Source organism: Rutidosis leptorrhynchoides, chromosome 1 (genome assembly GCF_046630445.1).
Source record: "Rutidosis leptorrhynchoides isolate AG116_Rl617_1_P2 chromosome 1, CSIRO_AGI_Rlap_v1, whole genome shotgun sequence".
NCBI lineage: Eukaryota > Viridiplantae > Streptophyta > Magnoliopsida > Asterales > Asteraceae > Rutidosis > Rutidosis leptorrhynchoides.
In genome coordinates, this window is record NC_092333.1 from 153,940,095 (window position 1) to 153,967,167 (window position 27,073).

A 27,073-nucleotide genomic window follows, 5' to 3' on the forward strand; every position below is an offset into this window, starting at 1 on the left:
TTTGGTCGTTTGCGTCTTTAAATCGTCGAATCTGTTGTCATGACCCAGATTTTTCCATGATTATATATTGAACAATATTAATATTTACATGATTAAATGTTTCCAACATATTAAGCAATCAAACTTTTTAAGACTTGATTAATTGAAACGAATTTTATGTAAACGTGTGACCACCCAACTTGTCCGATGATTCACGAACGTTATAACTTGTAAATAACATGATAATATATATATGAACTTATATAGATATTTAACATGATGAAATGATAATTAAGTATCTCATTAAGTATATTAACAATGAACTATATACATAAAATGAGACTACTAACTTAAGGATTTCGAAACGATATATATACGTAACGATTATCGTTGTAATAACGTCTTAATATTTATATATCGTATTAAGATATATTAACACACTATGTTATCATGATAATATAACAATTTAACATCCCATTAGATATAATAACGATGGGATTAATTACATTTAACAAGGTCGTTAACTTAAAGGTTTCGAAACAACACTTACATGTAACGACTAACGATGATTTAACGACTCAGTTAAAATGTATATATATATATATATATATATATATATATATATATATATATATATATATATATATATATATATTGTATTAAGATGTATTAATACACATTTGAAGGACTTCAATACATATATCAAAACACTCTTACTTAACAATAATAATCACAATTGTATTCCTATTTGTTTTCATCAAGAGTTCAACTCGTATTCGCTCGGTATTTGCACTCGTATTATACCCAGCTTCTAGATGTATTTACTATTGGTATATACCAATAAAAATATGCTCCTTAGCAGCCTTAAATGATTAAGGAACATGTGGAACCGTTAAGTAGTATGAATTATTTAGCAAGAAAACAAAATTAGGAATCTTTTCTTTCTTTATAAACTAAAAACATTTTTATGCATACACACCATTTCTTCATTCCATTTTCTCATACTTACACTCCTAATTCTCTCTCAAAATACTCCTAACTTTATACTTGATCATCTCCAAGTATTTTCCCCATCATTTAGCTTCAATGACAAGCTTTAATCATCATAAAAACAACCTAAAATCAAGAAGTTGCAAGATTACTTCCAATCTTTTTAATCCAATCCAACAACTCATCAAAGATCAAGAACTTCCATCTAATCTCAGTAACTTTTCATTCTTAATCAAGGTAATAATCATATCTAAGCTTTAGTTTAATTCCTATAAACATAACTACCTTAAATCAAGTAGTAATCTTACTTGAACTTGTTTTCGTGTCATGATTCTGCTTCAAGAACTTTCAAGCCATCAAAGATCCTTTGAAGCTCAAGTTATTTTCTCATAATTTCTAGTAGGTTTACCTACTATACTTGAGGTAGTAATGATGTTCATAACATCATTCGATTCATATATATATAACTATCTTATTTGAAGATTTAAACTTGTAATCATTAGAACATAGTTTAGTTAATTCTAAACTTGTTTGCAAACAAAGTTAATCCTTCTAACATAACTTTTAAAATCCACTAAACACATGTTTTGTATCTATATGATATGCTAACTTAATGATTTAAAACCTGTAAACACGAAGAACACCGTAAAACCGGACATACGCCGTCGTAGTAAAACCGGGGGCTGTTTTGGGTTGGATAATTAAAAACTATGATAAACTTTGATTTAAAAGTTGTTATTCTGAGAAAATAATATTTCTTATGAACATGAAACTATATTCAAAAATCATGGTTAAACTCAAAGTGGAAGTATGTTTTTCAAAATGGTCATCAAGATGTCGTTTTTCGACGGAAATGACTACCTCTTTCAAATATGACTTGTAACCTGTAAATTCGACTATAAACCACTGCTTTTTAAGTTTAGTTCTAAATACTAAAGTTCATTATGAAACCATAGCAATTTGATTTACTTTAAACGGAGTTGTAATGAATATTTGGCGAGCAAAACAAAATATGTTAAAATTAACGTTTTATGGACGAAATTTATATTGTAAAAACTATATTAACCATATCCTTGCTAACTTTTCCTATATATATTTGGACATGTTATCATTAGTATAACAAAATATTATAATCTTATTTAATTCCGAGATTGTATATATATATATATATATATATAAATATAATAATCTTGGTACATTCCATGACAATAAGTATACAATACATTTTGATAAATCTTAAGACAATAAGTATACAATACGTTTTGATAAATTCTAAGACAATACATATACAATACGTCTCTGGGTTGATGCAAAGACAATACGTATACAATACGTTGTGGGGTAATTCTAAGATTATATATATACCGATTATTGGACTGTTGGACATTTCGGACTATTTCGGACTACAAACAAAGGACTACTAACATAAAACTGTTAAAAATTAATATATAAGTATTCTATGAACTTGTTTTATTTTATTCACATGTCGTATTATTATCTGAATCATTATTATTGTTATAGGTTCGTGAATCCAAGGACGACGGCCATATTTTTAATAAGCTGAAAACTTATTATTAATATACTTTTACTACTGTGAGTATATAGTTCCATTTTTAAACTCTAAAAATATTTTGGGATGAGAATACATGCATTTTATGTTTTACGCCATGGACGCAAGTACTTAAAATATATTCTACGTTGAGTTGTACCACATTGCATATCTTCCCTAATAGCTTGGTAACTAATATTTACATGTTGTAAGAACATGCAAGCGCGAATCTTATTGATAGATCTATCGGGTTTGACAACCCCAACTGGGCTAGTCGCTCTAGTATTTATGGTTAAGTATGGTTACCGAAGCGCTCAACAACTTATAGAATATCTTTATTGAAATATTTATAACTATGAAATCTTGTGGTCTATATTTATATCGATGCTAGCTTTAAACCTATATATCTCACCAACCTTTGTGTTGACTGTTTAAGCATGTTTATTCTCAGGTCCTTAAGAAAGTCTTCCGCTGTTGCATTATCTGAGCAAGCTGTGCATGGAGTCTCATGCCTTTGTTTAAATGAAGTGTTGCATTCAATAAAACCTTTGTTATGTATTATATTCGACTGTTATGTCACGTGTGTAGTATTTGGAAACCGATGTATTATGGGAATTATTTCTTAAATAATCGCCCACTTGTTTAAAACATGCATTATGTATAATAAGGGTGTGTCTTTTTATGAAACGAATGCAATATTTTCTAAAATGTATCATATAGAGGTCAAATACCTCGCTATGGGACCAATGAATAACGTACCGCGTTTATAGTAATATGGACGAGTCATTTCATCTGTCTTTTATCTTCACCTTTTATTATTTAAACGAATATTACTTGGAAATAGAACAATTGTAACTAAAAGCTTGTCTTTCTGGAAGGATAATGCTATGAAATATATGTTCGTTTTTAGCATTATCAAATATTCCCACACTTGAGCGTTGCTTGTCCTCAAGCAATATAGAACTTGAATAAAACTTTACTAGAATCACTTCTTTATTCTTCATACTTTGTACATCAGTAATTTTAATACGGCGGTATGAACAATGGTAGTAACGATGTGGTTTACAGTCCCACATGACTATAAAAATTTAGATCCTTTAGGAAATTGGATCTTTATGAAAACATTTGATCTTTTAAAAATTCATTCTAGCTTTTACCCTAGATAAGTTTTCCGGAATAACGCTTCACCGGTGTTTGCAAAATGTTTTTGTGGGTTTCCTTTTTTTAAAATTTTAGCTCAAAACTTATGGTTTTGTGTCACCCACTTGCTAACCTTGTATTAGGAAAGCAACACGTCCAGTATACTTGCTCTGTATATTACCTTTCGGTAAACTACTGTCCGGTTGTAAAGGAAAGCGTTGAACAAGCAACTGTTAAGGCAATGTCTAATGGCATGCTTTTGATTATGGTCCATATCGTGTCGGATGCAATTACTATCCTTTATAGGAGCAATAGTAAAGATCACCCTATATTTTTTCGGTCTTGCACAAGGTCCTGTCTTCGACCATGCTATGCAACCACCATTCTTACGGTTGACACCCAATTTGGTTCAGGTGACCTAATGAATTCCAGATGAATTCCTAAGATTTTACGTTCAATAGTAATGAACGCATTGAAAATGAGTTTTCAGAAAACAAATTGGTTTGTAATTTAATCAAAATATTTTCTCGTTCAAGCTCGAGTTTAGATATCATTGAATTCCACGAGTTTGAATTCTCAATCTTTAAGGTCAATCTCAAGGATTGAGTAATATCAGGCTTAAAAGCTGATTTTTGATCTTTTAAGGAGATTATCCTTTCTCAGGATCTGATTCATTAGTCTTATAAGCTAATTTGCACGGTGCCCCTCCGTTGTACGAGACAGATCCTCTCATGGTTAGGATAAGTCTGACCACTTGGCGACCCTGTTTGATGTTGAGGTCCGTGGATTTTCAGCTGATTTTCGAGAAAACTTTTCAAGGTTTTTCGTAGACTCTACAACTGGTCTGGACGACAACTTCCTGACCTAAATCAATAAGCGCGTGTCTTTTTCTCGAAAGACTTTACTTCCTTTTAAATTCTATTTATATTACAATAAACTGGGTAAAACTGATTAATATCGTCCAAAACAAAAGTATCTTCAATTATTTGTACAAAAATATGTGATATATGTTCTAAATAACTTGGTAAATTTTTCCCACACTTGGCTTTTATTTTTCTTTCTTTGCCTTTTTATTCTCTTCTATTCCATTTTAAATGAATTCAAGCGTTTTGGGTTGTTTCTCAATTTATGTCCTTTCTGAGGTAACAATAATTTCGATGTTAACACCTAGTTTTATCGTTCATAAATATGTATAAACATGATTTCGAGTTCATTTAGTTGAAAAAAAATTTAAAATTTTTACTAGAAGTGGGTAGTCAGTATATAAGACTAGGGTTGTTCTTTATTATCAGAGAGCACTAGATTCTAATACAACTACTGCGTTACTTGTATTTTAACGGTGGCTATTAAACCAAGTGTATAAGTTAAATGTTTAAAACCGAAAGAATTTAATCCCTTCCCACACTTAAGATCTTGCAATGCCCTCATTTACAAGAAATCAGTAACAATTTAAATTATTGAGGGTGATTAGCGTAGAAAAATGATTAAATTTTACCAAAGTTTTCAAACATATTGTTGTTTGTTTGAATGATAAATGGTGCACATCATTTGTTCATTCCTGCAGTTGTTATATCACAATTGTTTTTCGTCTTGTCGTCAAAATTAATAGCTTTTGCTGAACTTAATGCCAGTCTTTGAAAGTGCGCTGTTTTACCCTGTTTTGTACATGAGATAAACAACAAACATATATATACATATTTTTGAAGTTGGGTATATCACCCCACATTCAAAAATTATTAAAATCTAATAATAAAAGTTAGAAAATTATAAAAACTATTACAGTATCAAAAGAAGTATTAAAAGTATAAAATTACAAGTTACAAAATAAATAAAAATAGGAATAAAAGAAAATTACGGTTAATGAGGATGGTTCCAGTAGGGATTCCATTCATAGCCGTAAGTGCTGTAGAATGCTTGAGCTGGGTTATATGTAGGGAACGGTGGTAGGTTCTGTATAGTCCAGGGAGGAAATATGGCCGGTTGAGTAGGAATGTAGTTTGTGTTATTGTAGGCACAATGGCTTATGATTTGACTTTGATGATATTGCCAATCTGCAATGAAGCGACCCGTCCTAGTCCATCTGGATGAATACATTACATTTGGTTACATCGCGAGGTACTTGACCTCTATATGATACATTTTACAAACATTTCATTCGTCTTTAAAAGACAAATTTCATTTACATCGAATGTTGACAGACATGCATACCATTTCATAATATATTCAACTATTATTGACTTAATAATAATCTTGATGAACTCAATGACTCGAATGCAACGTCTTTTAAAATATGTCATGAATGACTCCAAGTAATATCTCTAATATGAGCAAATGCACAGCGGAAGATTTCTTTCATACCTGAGAATAAACATGCTTTCAAATGTCAACTAAAAGGTTGGTGAGTTCATTAGTTTATCATAAACATTCATTTCCATCATTTTAATAGACCACAAGATTTTCATTTCCAGTTCTCATAAATATACGTCCCATGCATATAGACAAAAATAATCATTCATATGGTGAACACCTGATAACCGACATTAACAAGATGCATATAAGAATATCCCCATCATTCCGGGACATCCATCGGACATGATATAAAAACTCGAAGTACTAAAGCATCCGCTACAATGGATGGGGTTCGTTAGGCCCAATAGATCTATCTTTAGGATTCGCGTCAATTAGTAGATCGGTTTACTAATTCTTAGGTTACCAAGCAAAAGGGGCATATTCGGCTTCGATCATTCAACCATATAATGTAATTTCGATTACTTGTGTCTATTTCGTAAAAAAATTTATAAAAATTTCGCATGTATTCTCAGCCCAAAAATATAAAGGGTAAAAAGGCAAATGAAACTCACCATCCTGTATTTTGTAGTAAAAATACATATGACGTCATTTAACAAGTGTAGGGTTGACCTCAGATTCACGAACCTATATCAAGTATATATATTAACACATATAATCGTAATCGAACAAATTTATTTATTATATCATAATTTATATATTATATTTATTTAATTTAGGTACATATTCAATAGAATGAATATTTATATAGTTATATTAATATATCCATATTTATATACATAATTGTTTAGTGTTATATTTAAAAATCAATAGTTTGTTATATGTAAGTATTTATATAAATAAAATTAATAGATTTGATATATATAGTTATGTGAATTATTAATATGATTATAATAAGTATATTTATGTAAAAATACTTATCTGTCTAAAAAGATAGTTTTGATAATAATGCTGATTTACTAATAATAATAATAACTTTATTAATAATAATACTAATATTCATAATACTTAATAATAGTAATAATTCTAATACTTAATGATAATGATACTAATAATAATAACGATTATGATAAGTGTAATAATAACAATAATGATAATAACCATAATAATAATAATACTAATAATAATAATTTTTATGAGATAGCTACCTCAAGGATAGAGCCCTTAAAAAAAAGAAACAACACCCCTTGCCGAGTCTCGAACCCAAGACCTCTCGCTTATCGCAAACACTCTCTACCATTCTTCCGGTTTCGTATTTCCGATTAAACTTCCCCACTAATTTTATTTAACCCGAAATCCTACTCTTATTGTAATAGGCCCAAGTACTAAGTTTAAATAAAAAATATGCTGCAGGTAGGGATTGAATCCACGACCTCCCGTTCCTCACTCACTCCAGCAAACCCTTCCTCCATTCTTGTTTATCTGATATAAACCATAACCTATTTTTATATAACCCGTATTATTTGCTGTCTTCAAAACCCAATTAACATATTCGATAACGTGCAAATAATAAATGATGCAGATTCGATTTATCTTCATCCTCATCGCATCATTGTTATCGTTATATCATCATCACACTATCGTCGTTGTTTTAAAGACAAAAGAGTAGAACCCATCGTACCATTCAACATCATCTATGAGTTCCTCATTATCTACGAGTTCATCATCATAATCACATGCTTGTCATCCACAGCAAATCAGAAGTTCGATATAGTAGCAGGAAGAAGTCGATAAGCACAACAACTAGCCCAAGTGGATTTTGGGCCCATTTATAATGCTTTACATTAAATGGCCCAAGATTACTTTGGCCCAATAGCAATATTAAGTTTATTAAATGCCTACTTTCGTCCAGATTACTTACAGAAACATCATACCGTAGTCTGGTGTCCTTGTGTGGGTTTTATTTGTTCGATCATAATCAGGAACAAGCAATCAACACGATCATCACTGTAATCGTGCATCATCATCATTGTTTTCTTCAAGATTAACGGATCACCATAATTATAATCTTTATCATTATTATTTAATATACATCATCATCATCGTTGTTTTGAAACAGAAAATAGCAGCAGCGAAGCTGCAAAATATATAGCTTACAGTGGTTTTTCATCCAAAACATAAACCCAGAACTGTAGCAGAAGTGGGTGGTCGATGGTGGTTGATGTGGTGGTAGTATGGGTCGTTCGATGGTGGTGGTAGGTGGATAGCAGCAGCAAGGGTAAGCTGCAGGTGGTGATTTGGTGATTATTCACGAAGAGAGAGAGAGAGAGAGAGAGAGAGAGAGGAAAAGAATGAGAGGCAGAGGGTGAGGGTTGCGGTTGTCATGGTGGTACTTCACGTTGGAATGGGGGTAGTTATGGAGGTGATTAAGGTGACGGTAGTGGAATGGTTCCGGTGGTGTTGCTTGGCTAGTGGTAGAGTGATTATCGGAGGTTGAAGGTGGCCGGTGGTTGTGATTAAGAGCCGAAGAAGAAGGATAAGTATGTTGTGGTATATGTGTGTACTTAAACCATATGTATATGTAACTATATCTATAACTTAACTATAATCTAATACATAATAATTAATATAAATATAATATAATTTAATAATAATCAAGTGGGATGAGTGAAATTGAAAACAAATTTTGTCGTGCAAAAGAAAAAGAGAAGAAAGTGACAAAGGTGCTCTGGGGTTTGTCTCTTGCAATACATGTACATCTATATTATATATAATAGAAAGAGTTAAGAATGAACTTCCACTTGCAACTTTTAAAAGCATTCAATTAATCAACTGTGAAATTTATTTGTATGTTTGGTACCGACACCATTTCTCGGAATGACTATATCGTGTCCATTGCTAAACAGTTAACGTACAAAAGTGTTCCTAAAAATCTCAAATTTTTAGATTAAATATATTTAATTATTCCACTCATTAACTATTTGAAACCTGATTAAAAATGTTAGTTAATTGTTTATTTTCTGTTCCAATTAATATGTACAGGGTACTAATATTTAAACTAAAAAAAATAAAAATATTTTTATCAAACCTAAAATCTTCGTAATCAATTTACCGTTCAACTTTTATTTTAAATCTTCATAAACTTGTACTAGATCTATATTAAAACTAACGAAACGTCATCCGAGTGTTACTGATGTTTACTAATTAGGCTCAAAACCACTTATTTTTAATATACTCTCTTTCTATATATAAACATTTTTAAATAGCAAGTTTAACTACTAAAATAAATATTATATATATACACATATATATATATATATATACACATATATATATATATATACACATATATATATATATACACACATATATATAGATATATATATATATATATATATATATATATATATATATATATATATATATATATATATATATATATATATATATATATATATATATATATATATATATTATATATCTATAATAATAGTTTTCATTACATCGCATATTATTTTACATATTTAATTTCCAACAATTTAATCATATATTATTTCAAACAATATTTCAAATTATTATATATATGTATATTTAAATATACATGTATCTATTTACAATTGGTTGTTCGTGAATCGTCGGGAATAGTCAAAGGTTAAATGCATATATGAAAACTATTCAAAATTTTAGAGACTCGAGATTACAGACTTTTTTTATCGTGTCGAAATTATATTAAGATCAAGTTTAAATTTGGTCAAAAATTTCTGGGTTGTCACAGTACCTACCCGTTAAAGAAATTTCGTCCCGAAATTTGAGTGTGGTCGTCATAGCTAACAATAAAAATGTTTTCGTGACGAATATGAGTTGATATATAGAGTTTTATCATTATTGAGTAATACAGATAAAACAATTCGATTATTCGAAGCGTATGAGTGAAGTTATCACAAAAGTGTGAAATGAATAAATGTAGATTCGTCATATATTTTGACGTAGATAGAATTGATTTCCGGAGTTCAAGGGATTTAGAGAAAATCTTCGTAATAAGATTTGATTCTTCGTTAATTAAGGAAATTAGAATCCTCTTTGGTTAAATGCGATGATCTATCTCGATTGCTCTGTCTGATATTTCACTATAAATTAAACTCCTTTCGTTCCATTATTTTCATCACTCCTATACTTTCTTTCTTAATTCTTACTTCTAAAAGATTGTAAAAATGCTTCATCCAGTTCTAATCCTTGTTATTTTCCTAATTATCATTTCTGTCATCCTTCTTTTTAATCTTCCACCAGAACAATCTGTTTACTTCTACTATTACCTTGGGGTGATACTATTCTTAATTCTACCGTGTCTTTATATTGCTACTCGTATTAATATCCACGGTTTGTAATTTATGTGCTGTCGTCGGGCTTTATATCTTTCCTTATTTTTTTCGAATTCCCTGCTCTTGTCTTTCTATAATCTTTGACATCCACAGTTAACACTCTCTCTTATTTGCCGCGGTTTATACTTCCATTTCTGTTTCAAAGCTTCATGCTCTGTTTTCTCTTCTATCCATTAAGCACAGCAAGTAATGGTCCAGAATTCATAGGTATGAATTACGAAATGAACATAATTAATGTTCTAAGAAGAAAATTGTAATGGCACGACCTTGATTTGTCAAATTACCAGAATATCCGGAAAAGATCGGATCATCAAGAAAATATTTTTCTTGATATTTTTATAGCTTAAGTAGAATACAAGTGTAGTGACCCGAACTTTTCCATGTTTATATATATATTAAATGAAATTGTTATTTACATGATTAAGTGTTTCCAACATGTTAAGCAATCAAACTTGTTAAGACTTGATTAATTGAAATAGGTTTCATATAGACAATTGACCACCCAAGTTGACCGGTGATTCACGAACGTTAAAACTTGTAAAAACTATACGATGACATATATATGGTTATATATATAGTTAACATGATTTTATTATAAGTATGTATCTCATTAGGTATTTTAACAATGAGTTATATACATAAAATGAGACTATTAATTTAAGAAACTCGAAAACGATATATATAACGATTATCGTTATAACAACGTCTTACTAGGTACATATGAATCATATTAAGATATTGATACACTTGGTTAATTATGTTAAATGATAAGTAAATATATTATTAAGTGTATTAACAATGAAATACATATGTAAAAATAAGACTACTAACTTAATGATTTCGAAACGAGACATATATGTAACGATTATCGTTGTAACGACATTTAACTGTATATATATCATACTAAGATATATTATATATCATAATATCATGATAATATAACAATTTAACATCTCATTTGTTATAATAAAAAATGGGTTAACAACATTCAACAAGATCGTTAACCTAAAGGTTTCAAAACAACATTTACATGTAACGACTAACGATGACTTAACGACTCAGTTAAAATGTATATACATGTAGTGTTTTAATATGTATTCATAAAATTTTTAAAGACTTCAAGACACTTATCAAAATACTTCTACTTAACAAAAATGCTTACAATTACATCCTCATTCAGTTTCATCAACAATTCTACTCGTATGCACCCGTATTCGTACTCGTACAATACACAACTTTTAGATGTATGTACTATTGGTATATACACTCCAATGATCAGCTCTTAGCAGCCCATGTGAGTCACCTAACACATGTGGGAACCATCATTTGGCAACTAGCATGAAATATCTCATAAAATTACAAAAATATGAGTAATCATTCATGACTTATTTACATGAAAACAAAATTACATATCCTTTATATCTAATCCATACACCAACGATCAAAAACACCTACAAACAATTTCATTCTTCAATTTTCTTCATCTAATTGATCTCTCTCAAGTTCTATCTTCAAGTTCTAAGTGTTCTTCATAAATTCCAAAAGTTCTAGTTTCATAAAATCAAGAATACTTCCAAGATTGCAAGTTTACTTCCAAGTTTTCTAAAACCATTCCAAGTAATCATCCAAGATCAAGAAACCTTTGTTACTTACAGTAATTTATCTTTCTAATACAAGGTAATAATCATATTCAAACTTTAATTCAATTTCTATAACTATAACAATCTTATTTCGAGTGGAAATCTTACTTGAAATTGTTTTCGTGTCATGATTCTGCTTCAAGAACTTTCAAGCCATCCAAGGATCCTTTGAAGCTAGGTCTATTTTTCTCATTTCCAGTAGGTTTATCCAAGGAACTTGAGGTAGTAATGATGTTCATAACATCATTCGATTCATACATATAAAGCTATCTTATTCGAAGGTTTAAACTTGTAATCACTAGAACATAGTTTAGTTAATTCTAAACTTGTTCGCAAATAAAAGTTAATCCTTCTAACTTGACTTTTAAAATCAACTAAACACATGTTCTATATCTATATGATATGCTAACTTAATGATTTAAAACCTGGAAACACGAAAAACACCGTAAAATCGGATTTACGCCGTCGTAGTAACACCGCGGGCTATTTTGGGTTAGTTAATTAAAAACTATGATAAACTTTGATTCAAAAGTTGTTATTCTGGGAAAATGATTTTTATTATGAACATGAAACTATATCCAAAAATTATGGTTAAACTCAAAGTGAAAGTATGTTTTCTAAAATGGTCATCTAGACGTCGTTCTTTCGACTGAAATGACTACCTTTACAAAAACAACTTGTAACTTATTTTTCTGACAATAAACCTATACTTTTTCTGTTTAGATTCATAAAATAGAGTTCAATATGAAACCATAGCAATTTGATTCACTCAAAACGAATTTAAAATGAAGAAGTTATGGGTAAAACAAGATTGGATAATTTTTCTCATTTTAGCTACGTGAAAATTGGTAACAAATCTATTCCAACCATAACTTAATCAACTTGTATTTTATATTATGTAATCTTGAGATACCATAGACACGTATACAATGTTTTGACCTATCATGTCGACACATCTATATATATTTCGGAACAACCATAGACACTCTATATGTGAATGTTAGAGTTAGCTATACAGGGTTGAGGTTGATTCCAAAATATATATAGTTTGAGTTGTGATCAATACTGAAATACGTATACACTGGATCGTGAATTGATTCAAGATAATATTTATCGATTTATTTCTGTACATCTAACTGTGGGCAACTAGTTGTAGGTTACTAACGAGGACAGCTGACTTAATAAACTTAAAACATCAAAATGTATTAAAAGTATTGTAAATATATTTTAAACATACTTTGATACATATGTATATATTGTTATAGGTTCGTGAATCAACCAGTGGCCAAGTCTTACTTCCCGACGAAGTAAAAATCTGTGAAAGTGAGTTATAGTCCCACTTTTAAAATATAATATTTTTGGGATGAGAATACATGCAGGTTTTATAAATGATTTACAAAATAAACACAAGTACGTGAACTACATTCTATGGTTGAATTATCGAAATCGAATATGCCCCTTTTTATTAAGTCTGGTAATCTAAGAATTAGGGAACAGACACCCTAATTGATGCGAATCTTAAAGATAGATCTATTGGGCCTAACAAACCCCATCCAAAGTGAAATGTCCCGTTCTTATTGATTAAAAACGTTCCATATTAATTGATTTCGTTGCGAGGTTTTGACCTCTATATGCGACATTTTTCAAAGACTGCATTCATTTTAAAACAAACCATAACCTTTATTTCATCAATAAAGGTTTAAAAAGCCTTACGTTGATTATCAAATAATGATAATCTAAAATATCCTGTTTACACACTACCATTACATAATGGTTTACAATACAAATATGTTACAACAAAATAAGTTTCTTGAATGCAGTTTTTACACAATATCATACAAGCATGGACTCCAAATCTCGTCCTTATTTAAGTATGCGACAGCGGAAGCTCTTAATAATCACCTGAGAATAAACATGCTTAAAACGTCAACAAAAATGTTGGTGAGTTATAGGTTTAACCTATATATATCAAATCATAATAATAGACCACAAGATTTCATATTTCAATACACATCCCATACATAGAGATAAAAATCATTCATATGGTGAACACCTGGTAACCGACATTAACAAGATGCATATATAAGAATATCCCCATCATTCCGGGACACCCTTCGGATATGATATAAATTTCGAAGTACTAAAGCATCAGGTACTTTGGATGGGGTTTGTTAGGCCCAATAGATCTATCTTTAGGATTCGCGTCAATTAGAGGGTCTGTTCCCTAATTCTTAGATGACCAGACTTAATAAAAAGGGGCATATTCGATTTCGATAATTCAACCATAGAATGTAGTTTCACGTACTTGTGTCTATTTTGTAAATTATTTATAAAACCTGCATGTATTCTCATCCCAAAAATATTAGATTTTAAAAGTGGGACTATAACTCACTTTCACAGATTTTTACTTCGTTGGGAAGTAAGACTTGGCCACTGGTTGATTCACGAACCTATAACAATATATACATATATATCAAAGTATGTTCAAAATATATTTACAACACTTTTAATATATTTTGATGTTTTAAGTTTATTAAGTCAGCTGTCCTCGTTAGTAACCTACAACTAGTTGTCCACAGTTAGATGTACAGAAATAAATCGATAAATATTATCTTGAATCAATCCACGACCCAGTGTATACGTATCTCAGTATTGATCACAACTCAAACTATATATATTTTGGAATCAACCTCAACCCTGTATAGCTAACTCCAACATTCACATATAGAGTGTCTATGGTTGTTCCGAAATATATATAGATGTGTCGACATGATAGGTAGAAACATTGTATACGTGTCTATGGTATCTCAAGATTACATAATATACAATACAAGTTGATTAAGTTATGGTTGGAATAGATTTGTTACTAATTTTCACGTACCTAAAATGAGAAAAATTATCCAATCTTGTTTTACCCATAACTTCTTCATTTTAAATCCGTTTTGAGTGAATCAAATTGATATGGTTTCATATTGAACTCTATTTTATGAATCTAAACAGAAAAAGTATAGGTTTATAGTCGGAAAAATAAGTTACAAGTCATTTTTGTAAAGGTAGTCATTTTAGTCGAAAGAACGACGTCTAGATGACCATTTTAGAAAACATACTTCCACTTTGAGTTTAACCATAATTTTTGGATATAGTTTCATGTTCATAATAAAAATCATTTTCTCAGAATAACAACTTTTAAATCAAAGTTTATCATAGTTTTTAATTAACTAACCCAAAACAGCCCGCGGTGTTACTACGACGGTGTAAATCCAGTTTTACGGTGTTTTTCGTGTTTCTAGGTTTTAAATCATTAAGTTAGCATATAATATAGATATAGAACATGTGTTTAGTTGATTTTAAAAGTCAAGTTAGAAGGATTAACGTTTGTTTGCGAACAAGTTTAGAATTAACTAAACTATGTTCTAGTGATTACAAGTTTAAACCTTCGAATAAGATAGCTTTATATGTATGAATCGAATGATGTTATGAACATCATTACTACCTTAAGTTCCTTGGATAAACCTACTGGAAAAGAGAAAAAATGGATCTAGCTTCAACGGATCCTTGGATGGCTCGAAGTTCTTGAAGCAGAATCATGACACGAAAACAAGTTCAAGTAAGATCATCACTTGAAATAAGATTGTTATAGTTATAGAAATTGAACCAAAGTTTGAATATGATTATTACCTTGTATTAGAATGATAACCTACTGTAAGAAACAAAGATTTCTTGAGTTTGGATGATCACCTTACAAGATTGGAAGTGAGCTAGCAAACTTGAAAGTATTCTTGATTTTATGTAACTAGAACTTGTAGAATATATGAAGAACACTTAGAACTTGAAAATAGAACTTGAGAGAGATCAATTAGATGAAGAAAATTGAAGCATGAAAGTTTTGTAGGTGTTTTTGGTCATTGGTGTATGGATTAGATATAAAAGATATGTAATTTTGTTTTTATATAAATAAGTCATGAATGATTACTCATATTTTTGTAATTTTATGAGATATTTCATGCTAGTTGCCAAATGATGGTTCCCACATGTGTTAGGTGACTCACATGGGCTACTAAGAGCTGATCATTGGAGTGTATATACCAATAGTACATACATCTAAAAGCTATGTATTGTACGAGTACGAATACGGGTGCATACGAGTAGAATTGTTGATGAAACTGAACGAGGATGTAATTGTAAGAATTTTTGTTAAGTAGAAGTATTTTGATAAGTGTATTGAATTCTTTCAAAAGTGTATAAATACATATTAAAACACTACATGTATATACATTTTAACTGAGTCGTTAAGTCATCGTTAGTCGTTACATGTAAGTGTTGTTTTGAAACCTTTAGGTTAACGATCTTGTTAAATATTGTTAACCCAATGTTTATAATATCAAATGAGATTTTAAATTATTATATTATCATGATATTATCATGTATGAATATCTCTTAATATGATATATATACATTAAATGTCTTTACAACGATAATCGTTACATATATGTCTCGTTTAAAAATCATTAAGTTAGTAGTCTTGTTTTTACATATGTAGTTCATTCTTAATATACTTAATGATATGTTTACTTATCATAGTATCATGTTAACTATATATATATATATATATATCCATATATACGTCATCATATAGTTTTCACAAGTTTTAACGTTCATGAATCACCGGTCAACTTGGGTGGTCAATTGTGTATATGAAACATATTTCAATTAATCAAGTCTTAACAAGTTTGATTTCTTAACATGTTGGAAACATTTAATCATGTAAATATCAATCTCAATTAATATATATAAACATGTAAAAGTTCGGGTCACTACAGTACCTACCCGTTAAATAAATTTCGTCCCGAAATTTTAAGCTGTTGAAGGTGTTGACGAATCTTCTGGAAATAGATGCGGGTATTTCTTCTTCATCTGATCTTCATGCTCCCAGGTGAACTCGAGTCCTCTACGAGCATTCCATTGAACCTTAACAATTGGTATCTTGTTTTGCTTAAGTCTTTTAACCTCACGATCCATTATTTCGACGGGTTCTTCGATGAATTGAAGTTTTTCGTTGATTTGGATTTCATCTAACGGAATAGTGAGATCTTCTTTAGCAAAACATTTCTTCAAATTCGAGACGTGGAAAGTGTTATGTACAGACGCGAGTTGTTGAGGTAACTCAAGTCGGTAAGCTACTGGTCCGACACGATCAATAATCTTGAATGGTCCAATATACCTTGGATTTAATTTCCCTCGTTTACCAAATCGAACAACACCTTTCCAAGGTGCAACTTTAAGCATGACCATCTCTCCAATTTCAAATTCTATATCTTTTCTTTTAATGTCAGCGTAGCTCTTTTGTCGACTTTGGGCGGTTTTCAACCGTTGTTGAATTTGGATGATCTTCTCGGTAGTTTCTTGTATAATCTCCGGACCCGTAATCTGTCTATCCCCCACTTCACTCCAACAAATCGGAGACCTGCACTTTCTACCATAAAATGCTTCAAATGGCGCCATCTCAATGCTTGAATGGTAGCTGTTGTTGTAGGAAAATTCTGCTAACGGTAGATGTCGATCCTAACTGTTTCCGAAATCAATAACACATGCTCGTAGCATGTCTTCAAGCATTTGTATCGTCCTTTTGCTCTACCCATCAGTTTGTGGATGATAGGCAGTACTCATGTCTAGACGAGTTCCTAATGCTTGCTGTAATGTCTGCCAGAATCTTGAAATAAATCTGCCATCCCTATTAGAGATAATAGAGATTGGTATTCCATGTCTGGAGACGACTTCCTTCAAATACAGTCGTGCTAACTTCTCCATCTTGTCATCTTCTCTTATTGGCAGGAAGTGTGCTGATTTGGTGAGACGATCAACTATTACCCAAATAGTATCAAAACCACTTGCAGTCCTTGGAAATTTAGTGATGAAATCCATGGTAATGTTTTCCCATTTCCATTCCGGGATTTCGGGTTGTTGAAGTAGACCTGATGGTTTCTGATGCTCAGCTTTGACCTTAGAACACGTCAAACATTCTCCTACGTATTTAGCAACATCGGCTTTCATACCCGGCCACCAAAAATGTTTCTTGAGATCCTTGTATATCTTCCCCGTTCCAGGATGTATTGAGTATCTGGTTTTATGAGCTTCTCTAAGTACCATTTCTCTTATATCTCCAAATTTTGGTACCCAAATCCTTTCAGCCCTATACCGGGTTCCGTCTTCCCGAATATTAAGATGCTTCTCCGATCCTTTGGGTATTTCATCCTTTAAATTTCCCTCTTTTAAAACTCCTTGTTGCGCCTCCTTTATTTGAGTAGTAAGGTTATTATGAATCATTATATTCATAGATTTTACTCGAATGGGTTCTCTGTCCTTCCTGCTCAAGGCATCAGCTACCACATTTGCCTTCCCCGGGTGGTAACGAATCTCAAAGTCGTAATCATTCAATAATTCAATCCACCTACGCTGCCTCATATTCAGTTGTTTCTGATTAAATATGTGTTGAAGACTTTTGTGGTCGGTATATATAATACTTTTGACCCCATATAAGTAGTGCCTCCAAGTCTTTAATGCAAAAACAAACGCGCCTAATTCCAAATCATGCGTCGTATAATTTTGTTCGTGAATCTTCAATTGTCTAGACGCATAAGCAATCACCTTCGTTCGTTGCATTAATACACAACCGAGACCTTGCTTTGATGCGTCACAATAAATCACAAAATCATCATTCCCTTCAGGCAATGACAATTTAGGTGCCGTAGTTAGCTTTTTCTTCAATAACTGAAATGCTTTCTCTTGTTCATCATTCCATTCAAATTTCTTCCCTTTATGCGTTAATGCAGTCAAGGGTTTTTCTATTCTGGAAAAGTCTTGGATGAACCTTCTGTAGTAACCAGCTAGTCCTAAAAACTGGCGTATGTGTTTCGGAGTTTTCGGGGTTTCCCACTTTTCAACAGTTTCTATCTTTGCCGGATCCACCTTAATACCTTCTTTGTTCACAATGTGACCGAGGAATTGAACTTCTTCCAACCAAAATGCACACTTTGAAAACTTAGCGTACAATTCTTCCTTCCTCAATACTTCTAACACCTTTCTCAAATGTTCACCGTGTTCTTGGTCATTCTTTGAGTAAATAAGTATGTCATCAATGAAAACAATGACAAACTTGTCAAGGTATGGTCCACACACTCGGTTTATAAGGTCCATGAACACAGCTGGTGCATTAGTTAAACCAAACGGCATGACCATAAACTCGTAATGACCATAACGTGTTCTGAAAGCAGTCTTTGGAATATCATCTTCTTTCACCGGCATTTGATGATACCCGGAACGTAAGTCAATCTTTGAATAAATAGACGAGCCTTGTAGTTGATCAAATAAGTTGCCGATTCTCGGTAGTGGGTAGCGGTTCTTGATGGTAAGTTTGTTCAACTCTCGGTAGTCGATACACAACCTAAATGTACCATCTTTCTTCTTGACAAACAAAACAGGAGCTCCCCACGGTGATGTGCTTGGTCGAATGAAACCACGCTCTAAAAGTTCTTGTAATTGGCTTTTTTGTAGTTCTTTCATCTCGCTGGGTGCGAGTCTGTAAGGAGCACGAGCTATTGGTGCAGCTCCTGGTACAAGATCTATTTGAAATTCAACGGATCGATGTGGGGGTAATCCCAGTAATTCTTTCAGAAATACATCGGGAAATTCTTTTGCAATGGGAACATCATTGATGCTATTTTCTTCAGTTTGTACTTTCTCGACGTGTGCTAGAACAGCATAGCAACCTTTTCTTATTAGTTTTTGTGACTTCAAATTACTAATAAGATGTAGCTTCGTGTTGCCCTTTTCTCCGTACACCATTAAGGGTTTTCCTTTTTCTCATATAATGCGAATTGCATTTTTGTAACAAACGATCTCTGCTTTCACTTCTTTCAACCAGTCCATACCGATTATCACATCAAAACTCCCTAACTCTACTGGTATCAAATCAATCTTAAATGTTTCGCTAACCAGTTTAATTTCTCGATTCCGACATATATTATCTACTGAAATTAATTTACCATTTGCTAATTCTAGTAAAAATTTACTATCCAAAGGCGTCAATGGACAACTTAATTTAGCACAAAAATCTCTACTCATATAGCTTCTATCCGCACCCGAATCAAATAAAACGTAAGCAGATTTATTGTCAACAAGAAACGTACCCGTAACAAGCTCCGGGTCTTCCTGTGCCTCTACCGCATTAATATTGAAAACTCTTCCGCGGCCTTGTCCATTCGTGTTCTCCTGGTTCGGGCAATTTCTAATAATGTGGCCCGGTTTTCCACATTTATAACAAACTACATTGGCATAACTTGCTCCGACACCATTTGTTCCTTTCGTTCTATTAACCCCTGGTCCGTAGACCTCACACTTCGCCGCGCTATGACCATTTCTTTTACACTTGTTGCAAAATTTGGTGCAGAACCCCGAGTGATACTTTTCACACCTTTGGCATAGCTGCTTCTGATTGTTGTTGTTGTTGCGGTTATCATTGTTGTTGGGATGATTGTTGTAGTTGTTGTTGTTGTTGTTGGGCCGTTTGTTGTAGTTGCGATTGATGTTGCGATTGTTGGGATAATTGTTGCGATTATTGTTGTAATTGCTGTTGTTGTTGTATTGGTGATTCTTATCACCGTTTTCCTCCCACTTTCTTTTGACTTGCTTCACATTGGCCTCTTCAACAGTTTGTTCTTTAATTCTTTCTTCAATCTGGTTCACTAGTTTGTGAGCCATTCTACATGCCTGTTGTATGGAGGCGGGCTCGTGTGAACTTATATCTTCTTGGATTCTTTCCGGTAATCCTTTCACAAACGCGTCGATCTTCTCTTCCTCATCTTCGAATGCTCCCGGACACAGTAGGCACAATTCTGTGAATCGTCTTTCGTACGTGGTAATATCAAATCCTTGGGTTCGTAACCCTCTAAGTTCTATCTTGAGCTTATTGACCTCGGTTCTGGGACGGTACTTCTCGTTCATCAAGTGCTTGAATGCTGACCACGGTAGTGCGTACGCATCGTCTTGTCCCACTTACTCTAGATAGGTATTCCACCATGTTAACGCAGAACCTGTGAAGGTATGCGTAGCGTACTTCACTTTGTCCTCTTTAGTACACTTACTTATGGCAAACACCGATTCGACCTTCTCGGTCCACCGTTTCAATCCGATCGGTCCTTCGGTTCCATCAAATTCCAAAGGTTTGCAGGCAGTGAATTCTTTGTAGGTGCATCCTACACGATTTCCTGTACTGCTAGATCCAAGGTTATTGTTGGTATGTAGCGCAGCCTGTACTGCGGCTATGTTTGAAGCTAGAAAAGTACGGAATTCCTCTTCATTCATATTCACGGTGTGTCGAGTAGTCGGTGCCATTTCCTTCAAAATAGTCAAATGGAACAAGTTAATCATACAGAATATTAAGAGTAGTTAATAGTATTTCGTAGCATAATATGAACTCATTTATAAAAGCTTTTTCTTCATATTAGCATTTTATAAGTTTAAATTCGGGTAGTACCTACCCGTTAAGTTCATACTTAGTAGCTAATATACAATTCAACTACTACAATTCTATATGAAAAACTGATTATAATAATATTTCGCGTTCAAACTTTTACACAATATTTTACAAACTTACAATACCGCTTATTTTACATATAGCATGAAATATAGCACACAATAAATTTGATACAAGATGGTTGTGAAGATAATTCTAGCTAGTACACAAGTCGTTCAGCAAAGGCAATAAAGACACGTAATTCATACGTCCAGAAACAAGTCATGCATTCTGGTTTTACTAGGATTACTTCCCATCCTTGGTCTCGTGGAACATAACCGTTATGGCCGTTGATAAGACAGCGTGTTGTAACGTCGTCAAAGGGACGAGGGTTACGTAATGTCCAACAGTCCCGTAACAATCTAAAAACCTCATTTCTTACCCCAATTACCGAATCCGTCACTTGTGGGAACGTTTTTTTTAATAGTTGTAGCCCGATGTTCTTGTTCTCACTTTGGTGAGAAGCGAACATTACTAATCCGTAAGCATAACATGCTTCTTTATGTTGCATGTTAGCCGCTTTTTCTAAATCACGAAGTCCAATATTCGGATATATTGAGTCAAAATAATTTCTTAACCCATTGCGTAAAATAGCATTTGGGTTCCCCGCAATATATGCGTCAAAGTAAACACATCGTAACTTATGGATTTCCCAATGTGATATCCCCCATCTTTCGAACGAAAGCCTTTTATAAACCAAGGCATTCTTGAAACGTTCTTCGAATGTCTTACAAACTGATCTCGCCTTAAATAGTTGTACCGAAGAATTCTGACCGACTCTAGACAAGATTTCATCAATCATGTCTTCGGGTAGGTCTCTTAAAATATTGGGTTGTCTATCCATTTTGTGTTTTTATACTGTAAAATAGACAAGAGTTAGATTCATAAAAAAAATACTTATTAATACAAGCAATTGTTTTATATATAATAAAGCATAAGCACACTATATTACATATATTACACCACACGAATACAACTATCTTATTCCGACTCGCTTGTTTCTTCTTTTTCGGTTTTGGTTCATTTTGCCAAGTTTTTAGGGATATATGATGTTCCCCTAATACGAGCCGTCGTTTTCCACATTGGTTTAGAAAAACCTGGTGGTTTAGAGGTTCCCGGGTCATTGTTACAACTTAAGGACTTCGGAGGTTGACGATACATATAAAGTTCATCGGGGTTGTAATTAGATTTCTCTATTTTTATGCCCTTTCCCTCATTATTTTCTTTTGCCTTTTTAAATTCAGTTGGGGTAATTTCTATAACATCATCGGAATTCTCGTCGGAATCCGATTCATCGGAGAATTGGTAATCCTCCCAATATTTTGCTTCCTTGGTGGAAACACCATTGACCATAATTAACCTTGGTCGGTTGGTTGAGGATTTTCTTTTACTTAACCGTTTTATTATTTCCCCCACCGGTTCTGTTTCTTCATCCGGTTCCGATTCTTCTTCCGGTTCCGATTCTTCTTCCGGTTCCGACTCTTCTTCCGGTTCCTCTTCGGGAACTTGTGAATCAGTCAACGAATCATTCCAATTTACATTTAACTCTTCATTATTATTAGGTGAGTCAATGGGACTTGTTCTAGAGGTAGACATCTATCACATAATATCAAACGCGTTAAGAGATTAATATATCACATAATATTCACATGTTAAAAATATATAGTTTCCAACAAAATTTGTTAAGCAATCATTTTTCAAGTAAACACGGTCGAAGTCCAGACTCACTAATGCATCCTAACAAACTCGATAAGATACACTAATGCAAAATTCTGGTTCTCTAAGACCAACGCTCTGATACCAACTGAAATGTCCCGTTCTTATTGATTAAAAACGTTCCATATTAATTGATTTCGTTGCGAGGTTTTGACCTCTATATGAGACATTTTTCAAAGACTGCATTCATTTTAAAACAAACCATAACCTTTATTTCATCAATAAAGGTTTAAAAAGCTTTACGTAGATTATCAAATAATGATAATCTAAAATATCCTGTTTACACACGACCATTACATAATGGTTTACAATACAAATATGTTACAAAAAAATAAGTTTCTTGAATGTAGTTTTTACACAATATCATACAAGCATGGACTCCAAATCTCGTCCTTATTTAAGTATGCGACAGCGGAAGCTCTTAATAATCACCTGAGAATAAACATGCTTAAAACGTCAACAAAAATGTTGGTGAGTTATAGGGTTAACCTACATATATCAAATCATAATAATAGACCACAATATTTCATATTTCAATACACATCCCATACATAGAGATAAAAATCATTCATATGGTGAACACCTGGTAACCGACATTAACAAGATGCATATATAAGAATATCCCCATCATTCCGGGACACCCTTCGGATATGATATAAATTTCGAAGTACTAAAGCATCCGGTACTTTGGATGGGGTTTGTTAGGCCCAATAGATCTATCTTTAGGATTCGCGTCAATTAGGGTGTCTGTTCCCTAATTCTTAGATTACCAGACTTAATAAAAAGGGGCATATTCGATTTCGATAATTCAACCATAGAATGTAGTTTCACGTACTTGTGTCTATTTTGTAAATCATTTATAAAACCTGCATGTATTCTCATCCCAAAAATATTAGATTTTAAAAGTGGGACTATAACTCACTTTCACAGATTTTTACTTCGTCGGGAAGTAAGACTTGGCCACTGGTTGATTCACGAACCTATAACAATATATACATATATATCAAAGTATGTTCAAAATATATTTACAACACTTTTAATATATTTTGATGTTTTAAGTTTATTAAGTCAGCTGTACTCGTTAGTAACCTACAACTAGTTGTCCACAGTTAGATGTACAGAAATAAATCGATAAATATTATCTTGAATCAATCCACGACCCAGTGTATACGTATCTCATTATTGATCACAACTCAAACTATATATATTTTGGAATCAACCTCAACCCTGTATAGCTAACTCCAACATTCACATATAGAGTGTCTATGGTTGTTCCGAAATATATATAGATGTGTCGACATGATAGGTCGAAACATTGTATACGTGTCTATGGTATCTCAAGATTACATAATATACAATACAAGTTGATTAAGTTATGGTTGGAATAGATTTGTTACTAATTTTCACGTACCTAAAATGAGAAAAATTATCCAATCTTGTTTTACCCATAACTTCTTCATTTTAAATCCGTTTTGAGTGAATCAAATTGCTATGGTTTCATATTGAACTCTATTTTATGAATCTAAATAGAAAAAGTATAGGTTTATAGTCGGAAAAATAAGTTACAAGTCATTTTTGTAAAGGTAGTCATTTCAGTCGAAAGAACGACGTCTAGATGACCATTTTAGAAAACATACTTCCACTTTGAGTTTAACCATAATTTTTGGATATAGTTTCATGTTCATAATAAAAATCATTTTCTCAGAATAACAACTTTTAAATCAAAGTTTATCATAGTTTTTAATTAACTAACCCAAAACAGCCCGCGGTGTTACTACGACGGTGTAAATCCAGTTTTACGGTGTTTTTCGTGTTTTCAGGTTTTAAATCATTAAGTTAGCATATCATATAGATATAGAAATGTGTTTAGTTGATTTTAAAATTCAAGTTAGAAGGATTAACTTTTGTTTGCGAACAAGTTTAGAATTAACTAAACTATGTTCTAGTGATTACAAGTTTAAACCTTCGAATAAGATAGCTTTATATGTATGAATCGAATGATGTTATGAACATCATTACTACCTTAAGTTCCTTGGATAAACCTACTGGAAAAGAGAAAAAAATGGATCTAGCTTCAACGGATCCTTGGATGGCTCGAAGTTCTTGAAGCAGAATCATGACAAGAAAACAAGTTCAAGTAAGATCATCACTTGAAATAAGATTGTTATAGTTATAGAAATTGAACCAAAGTTTGAATATGATTATTACCTTGTATTAGAATGATAAATTACTGTAAGAAATAAAGATTTCTTGAGTTTGGATGATCACCTTACAAGATTGGAAGTGAGCTAGCAAACTTGAAAGTATTCTTGATTTTATGTAACTAGAACTTGTAGAATATATGAAGAACACTTAGAACTTGAAGATAGAACTTGAGAGAGATTAATTAGATGAAGAAAATTGAAGAATAAAAGTGTTTGTAGGTGTTTTTGGTCATTGGTGTATGGATTAGATATAAAGGATATGTAATTTTGTTTTTATGTAAATAAGTCATGAATGATTACTCATATTTTTGTAATTTTATGAGATATTTCATGCTAGTTGCCAAATGATGGTTCCCACATGTGTTAGGTGACTCACATGGGCTACTAAGAGCTGATCATTGGAGTGTATATACCAATAGTACATACATCTAAAAGCTATGTATTGTACGAGTACGAATACGGGTGCATATGAGTAGAATTGTTGATGAAACTGAACGAGGATGTAATTGTAAGCATTTTTGTTAAGTAGAAGTATTTTGATAAGTGTATTGAATTCTTTCAAAAGTGTATAAATACATATTAAAATACTACATGTATATACATTTTAACTGAGTCGTTAAGTCATCGTTAGTCGTTACATGTAAGTGTTGTTTTGAAACCTTTAGGTTAACGATCTTGTTAAATGTTGTTAACCCAATGTTTATAATATCAAATGAGATTTTAAATTATTATATTATCATGATATTATCATGTATGAATATCTCTTAATATGATATATATACATTAAATGTCTTTACAACGATAATCGTTACATATATGTCTCGTTTAAAAATCATTAAGTTAGTAGTCTTGTTTTTACATATGTAGTTCATTGTTAATATACTTAACGATATGTTTACTTATCATAGTATCATGTTAACTATATATATATCCATATATATGTCATCATATAGGTTTTACAAGTTTTAACGTTCGTGAATCACCGGTCAACTTGGGTGGTCAATTGTCTATATGAAACATATTTCAATTAATCAAGTCTTAACAAGTTTGATTGCTTAACATGTTGGAAACATTTAATCATGTAAATATCAATCTCAATTAATATATATAAACATGGAAAAGTTCGGGTCACTACACAAAGTACCGGATGCTTTAGTACTTCGAAATTTATATCATATCCGAAGGGTATCCCGGAATGATGGGGATATTCTTATATATGCATCTTATTAATGTCGGTTACCAGGTGTTCACCATATGAATGATTTTTATCTCTATGTATGGGATGTGTATTGAAATATGAAATCTTGTGGTCTATTGTTACGATTTGATATATATAGGTTAAACCTATAACTCACCAACATTTTTGTTGACGTTTAAAGCATGTTTATTCTCAGGTGAATACTAAGAGCTTCCGCTGTTGCATACTAAAATAAGGACAAGATTTGGAGTCCATGTTTGTATGATATTGTGTAAAAACTGCATTCAAGAAACTGATTTTGATGTAACATATTTGTATTGTAAACCATTATGTAATGGTCGTGTGTAAAGAGGATATTTTATATTATCATTATTTGATAATCTACGTAAAGCTTTTTAAACCTTTATTTATGAAATAAAGGTTATGGTTTGTTTTAAAAATGAATGCAGTCTTTGAAAAA